The sequence below is a fragment of the Macaca fascicularis genome, chromosome 5 (assembly GCF_037993035.2).
Source record: "Macaca fascicularis isolate 582-1 chromosome 5, T2T-MFA8v1.1".
Taxonomy (NCBI): Eukaryota; Metazoa; Chordata; class Mammalia; order Primates; family Cercopithecidae; genus Macaca; species Macaca fascicularis.
Genome location: NC_088379.1, coordinates 1,912,276 through 1,919,814, shown reverse-complemented (window position 1 = coordinate 1,919,814; position 7,539 = coordinate 1,912,276).

Sequence of the window (7,539 nt, the reverse complement as noted above, 5' to 3'; positions counted from 1 at the left end):
CGGCGCCTGTCCAGACAGACACGGTCCATTCATGGGCCGCGGAGACACAGCTGTGGGCATGTCAGTGGCCTGGCCCGCCCAGCTGGAGCATGGGGCCTGTGGCTGTTTGTCCAGTGTCCGCTCATCCACGGCCAATGGGCTTTGTGGGCTGGCTCAGGGCAGCCGGACTTCTGGTGATTCTCAGCCACTGTGACTGTGGTCTCTGAAGCAAGGGTGGCAGTGAGGGCAGGAAACTTGGGGACACCATGGGAGGAGCAGGTTGAGGGTGAGGAGGGAGCCCCACTGTCCAGGATGTGAGGTGCAGGGCACGCGGGACCCCAGATCTCCAGCTGGGGGCTGTCCCACAGGGAGTGCTGGAGGCTATGGGCATGGACAGAACTCAGAACTCAGAGGCCCCCTGGGTTATTTATTTATTTTAGAGATGGGGTCTTGGCTGGGCACGGTAGCTCATGCCTGTAATCCCAGCACTCTGGGAGGCCAACTCACGCCTGTAATCCCAGCACTCTGGGAGGCCAAGGCAGGCGGATCACCTGAGGTCAGGAGTTCAAGACCGGCCTGGCCATGGTGAAACCCTGTCTCTACTAAAAATACAAAAAATTAGCCGGGCATGGTGGTGCACACCTGTAATCCCAGCGACTCGGGTGGCTGAGGCAGGAGAATCGCTTGAACCTGGGAGGTGGAAGTTGCAGTGAGCCGAGATCGTGCCATTGCACTCCTGCCTGGGCAACAAGAGCAAAACTCCATCTCAAAAAAAAAAAAAAAAAAAAAAAAGAGAGAGATAGGGTCTTGCTATGTTGCCCAGGCTGGTCTTGAACTCCTGGCCTCAAGTGATCCTCCCACCTCGGCCTTCCAAAGTGCTGGGATTGCAGGTGTGAGCCACCATGTCAGAGGCCCCCTTGGGCCGGCCTGCTGGTGCCCAGGAGCTCCTAATTAAGCCCCAAAGGGCAGCTCCCTCTGGGGGATATTGCACTTGGTCCTTGGCCTTTGTCTGGAGGTCTACCCCTCCAAGGACCTCAGGGGAAAACCCGCCAATGTGGGGTCTACTTATCCAATGCACCAGTGCTCCTTTGGCCTGCAGTGGGAAGAGCATCCCTGTGCCTTGGGTGACCTATGTTGGGTCCCAAGCCACCCTGTTCTGCCATGAATAGGGTAGACCCGCCATCCCCCCACGCTGGGCCACAGACCACCAAGAGCCCCCCTGCTCAGAATTAGCCTGCCCTCACATAGCCTGACACCCCAGGGCTGCAGCCTCTGCCCTGACCCCGTGGCCCACCTCGACAGCACTGGCAGCCTCAGCCCCATCCTCCGACGTGGCCCAAGAGGCACCTTCCTAAGACCAAAGCTCTGTCCTTCCGATGTGCTCAGGCCAGCATCTGTAGGCGGCCCACGTAGGGTGGGGTTCTTGACAATATCGGCCCACCCTGAGCCTCTTCTGGGCAGAATGAGAAACCCATCCTCCTTCTGGGGCCTGGGTTCCCTCATGGCTGGAAAAGGCCCATAGTAGCCAGTGGGGCTCACAGTTCGGACTCCTGGCCAAGAGGCTGCACTGAGCCCAGGGACGAGTCTGGGAGACACAGCCTGGTTGAGGCCGCCGTGGCCTCGTAGGCTGGACGCTCTTGCAGCTTCAGCTGCTTTGGCCAGGACCCCGTGTGCATACGGCTGGGTAGGGAGGAAAGGGCAGGCAGGTGGGTAGCCTGGGGACTTCGGGCAAATCCCCAAGGTCTGGAGTTGGAGACGAGGCTGCAGCAGAGCCTCACACAACCGTGTCAAAAACCTCAGTCAGGGGCACACCTAACACCCCCACCCTTCCCTGAGCCAGGACATGGCCCGAGGGGCCTCTCTCCAAGGGAAGTGCCCACGATCAGGACTCAGGACGTGGGGTTCAGGAACCAGCCCAGGCTGAATGGAGGAGAATGGAGGCAGGAAGGCCAAGAAGTTGAAGCTGCCTTCCCAGCAACAGGTGAGGCTGGGGGCTTGGCTGAGCCACACCAGAGGATGGCGCAGGGCCTGGGAGCTGTCCACCTGGGCGTGGAGAGCCGGCCCGGAGGAGAGGGCCACAAGCCCAGCATCGAGTTCAGGAGCCCTAGAGCCCAGAGCCGCTGTCCCAGGCCCGAGCTGAGCACCTGCTGGGATTTGTGCCTGCTGGAAGATGCCTCCTGAGGTCCCCTCACCCCTGTCCTGGGGCCCACCTCCCCATCACCCACGTTGAGCCATGAGGGGTCAGAACAGACACGGGCTCTGGTCTGGCAGCTGCCCGCACCCCATGCACAGCGCCACAGGGCAGAGGGGAGCCTCCATCTAGACCAACAGGCCCATCTCAGGCAATGAGAACACGAGGGAAGGTGGGGCTGAGGCCTGGGGTGGAGGGCTCAGAAGGGCTTCCCAGAGCAGGCCACAGCTGAGTCGGGGGTCTGAGAGCAGAAGTGCATGGCCAGTGAGGGCAGCAGGGGTGGGAGGTGGGACCTGAGGGCCCTGCGTGGAGGTCATGGCAGGCAGAGGCCAGCAGCCAGTCAGCTGGCAGCTCACTGTCACCCCCTGGGGATGGTCTGGGTCCGGCATGCCCGGAGGGAGGCCGGTGTGAGAACAGCCGGGTGAGCCAACCAACCTGAACGTGCCTCCCTCCTGGCCCCCACCCTGACCCAGATCTCGCTGCCATCTGAGCAGGAAGGGAGCTGGGATCTGAGATTGGGCCCCCACAGACTCAGATGCTGCAGGGGTGGCCCCACCCGGCAAATGGGAGACCAACACCAGAGAACCAGCTGACCCACTCGGCCCTGACCCAACCTCTAGAGCCCATCTCTCTCTGGAGGTGGCTCCAGCCCCTGCATGCCGGCCCCTGCCCATATCTGGGGCAGATCTGCTGGGGAGGGACAGGACAGGAGCCGTGCTAATCTCTGCGTCTCCCGGGACGGCCCGCCAGGTTTGCAGCGGGTGGGGGGTGGTGAGCAGGGTCGGATTTCCAATTGGCCCCATCCCAGGCGCCGACACCTGCTTTGGGCGCGACGAGTCCATTCTGCTCCTGTCAGAGATAACACCTCCAGCGCTCACCGGCTGTCCAGGGAACAAGGGCTGGCACTGGCTCGAGCCAGGCAGAGAGGTGGGCACGGTGGGCCAGGGCCCAGGGGAGGGCCAGTTGGAAGTGAGAACCCCCCTTCCTGCCTTCCATCAGGAGGCCCAGAGGGAGGGGCATGGGGTGGGAGTGCAGCAGGCTTGGGGGACCCAAAGGGTCCCTTCCTCTCCAGAACACAAGCCACCTTGGACACAACTGGCCCCTCCCTCATCCCCCAGTCAAACAAGGTGGCCAGAAAGGATGTGGGGGAAGGAGGTGGAGGCCTGGGCCAACTCCCCAGACCCCCCAGCCCCTGCCTGACTCTTGGCCATCGTCATCTGCCCAGCCCTGGGAAGACAGGAACATGAGCATCTTTTGATGGTACCATAAGTGTCCCCTGACAGTAGCCTGAGTTTCCCATGCTTTGAGATGGGGTGGTGGGGAGGGACTGACCTGTCCCTGGGTCCCCACAATCTCTGGGTCTTTGGACACAGTTGTGTGGTCAACCCACACCTCTGCATGGCATGGAGCTGGCTTTGGGCAATGTCCCTACCCCTGTGGTCCAGTCTGACAGCTGGCTGGTCACAGTCACCCCTGATCCCCCGCCTCGGAGGCTTGGGCTCCCCCAGTAAACTGGGCCACCATCACGCAGGCTGCAGGCCACTTTGCACACTCCCGGCCTCCACCGCTGCCAGGCACCACAAACACCCACTGAGCCCAGACCCTGCCAGGGGCCAGACCCAGGGCCCCTCCCAGGGACCCCTCCCAGGGCTGAGGACTATGTTTGCCCAGGGGCCATGTATTCATGGGTGTGCCCCACGCCCACAGACATGTGCACACGTGTGCCTGTGTGTCCGTGTGCCTGCGTGTCTGTGTGCACAGAGGGGCCAGGGCAGAGTCCCTGGTAGTGCCCTGCTGAGCAGGCCCCAGGCCCCCTGCAAGTGGTCAGGTCAGAGAGGTTAGGGATCAGGACACATGTTGCTGGCACCAGGAAGCCGAGGCCCGTGCTCCCACTCCTCCCCATGCCTGCCCCGAGCCCCCTGTAGACTGCCAGTGGCTCCTCTCTGGGCCTCTGTGGGCTGAGCTGGGGCCTCTGCCTGCCAAGGCCCCCATTCGCCCCCCTTCAGAGTCTGGGGCCCCGAGCTGCGGTGCAGAACTGGAGGGCGGGGGCGGGGCTGCGCCACAAGCCAGACCCAGAGGCCCCAGCAAAACCGCGAGGCCCCAGCACCAGGCAGGCTGGGGTGGGGGAGGAGGGGTCCTGGCCCACACTTCTAGCCCCCTCAGGGTCCCCACACACCCAGCCTGGCCTCCAGACAGGCAACTGGACCCACAGAGGGGTGGCCACTCGCAGGCCGCACACAGCATACCAGGCCAGCCAAGCAAAGTAGATGCTCCCGGCAGTGACGCGCCACCCGAGACAGAGAGCCCCTGCCCAGCACCCACCCACTGTCCTCATGACCTTCGGGCACGCAGTCTGGCCAGGGACCCTCCCGGGACCCTCCAGTTTCTCCCTGATGAGTCCTGTGTGCTGTGCCACCACCCTATTGACACAGGTCCTCCTGTCGCCATGGACCCCCTCATCACTATAGCTCCCCATCGCCATGGCCAAGCCTCAACCCTGAGCCCAAGTCTTTGGTCAGGTCACAGCGCTCCAGAGTGACCTGAAGGCCCTGGGTGGGGAGAGATTTGCAAACCCACAGAGCCCCCAGGGACCTCACAGGGCTGCCCTGTGCAGTCTGAGGCCGGGCACCCCTGGTGGGCCTGAGACGTCCTTGGTCCTGCTCCCCTGCCTCCTCTGCTACCCAGAGCTGCAGAGCCTGGAGCCCTGGGCTGTAGAGACCTCAGCCCTCACCTGCCTTTTGCCTTTCAGGTCCCAATGTTAGGGTTAAGGTTGGGGTTAGGTTTCCTCTGAGTGAAAAGCCCAGGGGGCCCCCCTAGTGTCTGTGTCCCACAGGAGTCAAGCCCCAGGTGGATGCCAGAACATGCACCAGCATGGCCTTCGTCCCAGGCCACCAGTGCCCACAACCACCATGTCCGGAGGAGAGAAAGCCCTCAGAGAGCTGAGACAGTGGGCAGACTCCACCCCACCCTGAGCCCGGTGTCCACTTGGCCACGCTGCTCTCCGGGAAGCCATCCTCCCCCACCCCTGCCCGATGGTGGGTGTCCTGACTTCCGGGGTTGAGTCCTGCAGACCCCGTAGGGCTTTGCCAGCCTTTCCCCCATCAGGTGCTTCTCCTGGGGGGTGGGCACGGAGTGGGGGAGTCTTTGGGGCTTTTTCCCAGGAATGGTCCCAAGTCACCCTCTCAGAGCCAGCTCCACCCCCACCAGCTCTGCACCCCCGGCACAGAGCCCAGAGGCCCACAGAGCTCATTAGCGCAGCAGCGGCCCCGCCGAGCTCGCTTTAATTGGGGCCGGCGGGACGTGAGAACCCGGGGACCCCGTGCCCGGGCCGCAGGGGGAGGGGGCACCCGCCTGGGCTGCCCGCGGCGGCGGCCCGGATTAGCGCGAGGCTCAATGGGCCCAGCGAGCGGTAATTAAAGCTGCCCGCCCGGGCTGCCGCGGGGCCCAGGGAGGCTCTGGCGCCCGCCCCGGTTCCACCCCAGAGCCCGCCCCGCCTGAACCTGCACAGTAGCGCCCCACGCCCATGAATGCTGAAAGGCCACATCCCCCTCCTCACCAGCCCTCCTCCTTCCTGCCAGGGTGACCAAGGTAGTCGCTGCATGCTGGTGCCTGCCTCGGTTTCCCCTTTAGAAAGCTGAGCGAACATAGCCCTGCCACAAAGTGTCTTCGGGTGGTGGGAAAGGGTCGTCGGTGGATCCTGGTCTATTAGTGGGCGCAGGGGTGTGGCCAGCCACTGTAGAATCCTCCAGAACTCCTGCACGTCCGCCTTTGCATTGGGCTTCCTGGGAGCTGCCCATAGGCCTGGTCAGGTGCTAGAAACCAGGCCTGAGGGGTCCAGCCCAGACACTGAGTGGGGCAGCCCCCTCAGGGCAGCCCTGAGTGGGGCAGCTGAGCCCTGCCTCGGGGGGCTGAAGGGCTGCAGGCCCCTGGGAACTGTGGTTCCTCCTCACTCCACGTGACTTCCCTGCTGTCCCAGCCCTCACCTAGGACCTGGGCCTGGAGGTGGCTCAGGGATGAGACAAAGAGGCAGGCTGGCCGAAGCATGGGGCATGGCTTCCCCTTGGCCTGACACCCCTCCTGGAGCTGACTCCAGGAGAGCAGTCCTAACTGACCCAGGAGCTGCCGAAAGTACCAGGGTTGAAGGTACAAGAGCAAAGACAGAGAACTGGCCCTGCTGCCTGGTCTCAGTGGGAAATGGAGGCCATGGGATCCCCATGGAGGAGTGCTCCCCCCCCCTTAGCCAGTTGCCCCCACATCAACCCTGTCATTACTTGATCAGGTTTCCCGCTGCAAACCCCAGGCTCCTGTGGTTTCTTCAGAGTCACAGGATCCGGCCAGGCCCGTCCTTGTCCTGGCCAGGAGGGTGGAAGCCATGGGGGACTCAGAGGACTCTGCCTTTCCAGAGGCAAGGGGGTCGGAGCTGGCCAAAAACTCCTCCAAACAGCAAAGATAGGGCTCCTGGGCTCAGGCTCATCACCCTGGGGCCTAGGACAGAGGACTCTGGCAGGCAGGACCCACAAAGCCTCTGCCCTGGGCATTGATAGGCTCCAACGGGTGCCCCCTACAGCCAAGGCTTCCCCCTGAAGCCCCACAGGCCCCACACCTGCCTGAACTGGTCCTGAACTGTCTGGGCACAGGGTGGGGGCATCAGGAGACACAGGGCTGTGGCCATGCAGGGGGCAGAGGGGGCCCGCCAATACAGCCCTCTGGGGACTCACTGCAGCCCACCCACACGTGTGCTGGGGCAACAGCACCTGTAGGTGCCCACCTGGTGCCCACCTGCCTAGCCCTGCTGGTCTGCTTGGCCCCACGGTCCTCCCAGAACGCAACCCGTGTGGGTGCTAGGCCTGTGGGTGGGGGGCAGGGGACTGTCAATGTTTTACCACTAAACTTCAGAGGCCAACATGACTCTGGGTGGCAGCAGGAATAGGGCCCCCAGCCAGCCCCCCACAGGCCTGCCTGGGTCAGGTTTGGCCACATTTTTTCTCTTGGGAGAGGGCTTGCTGCTTCCTCTGGTGAAGATGTTTACTCTCCCGAGGCCGGGGCGCCTGCTGGGGTGCCTGTGCCTGCGTGTGCCTGTGTGTGCCTGCGTGTGCACGTGTCCCTGGGGCTGGGTTGCTGGAGGCGAGTCCTGGGCGGCAGCGAGGGTCGAGCTGCGGTTCGGGCCAGCATGAGCAGGAACAGAGGGAGGATTAGAGAGGGCAGCCTGGCCCAGGCCATCCCCTGCAGACCGCAGGGCCAGCCACGCGCCTGTGGTCCAGGCCAAGACCCTGGCCCTAGGCCCTTGCAGGGCTGGGCAGATGTGCAGAGCCCCTGGGCTCCTGGGCCAGCAATTATCCTAAATAGGCGGCCCTGGGGACGGCGGGGCC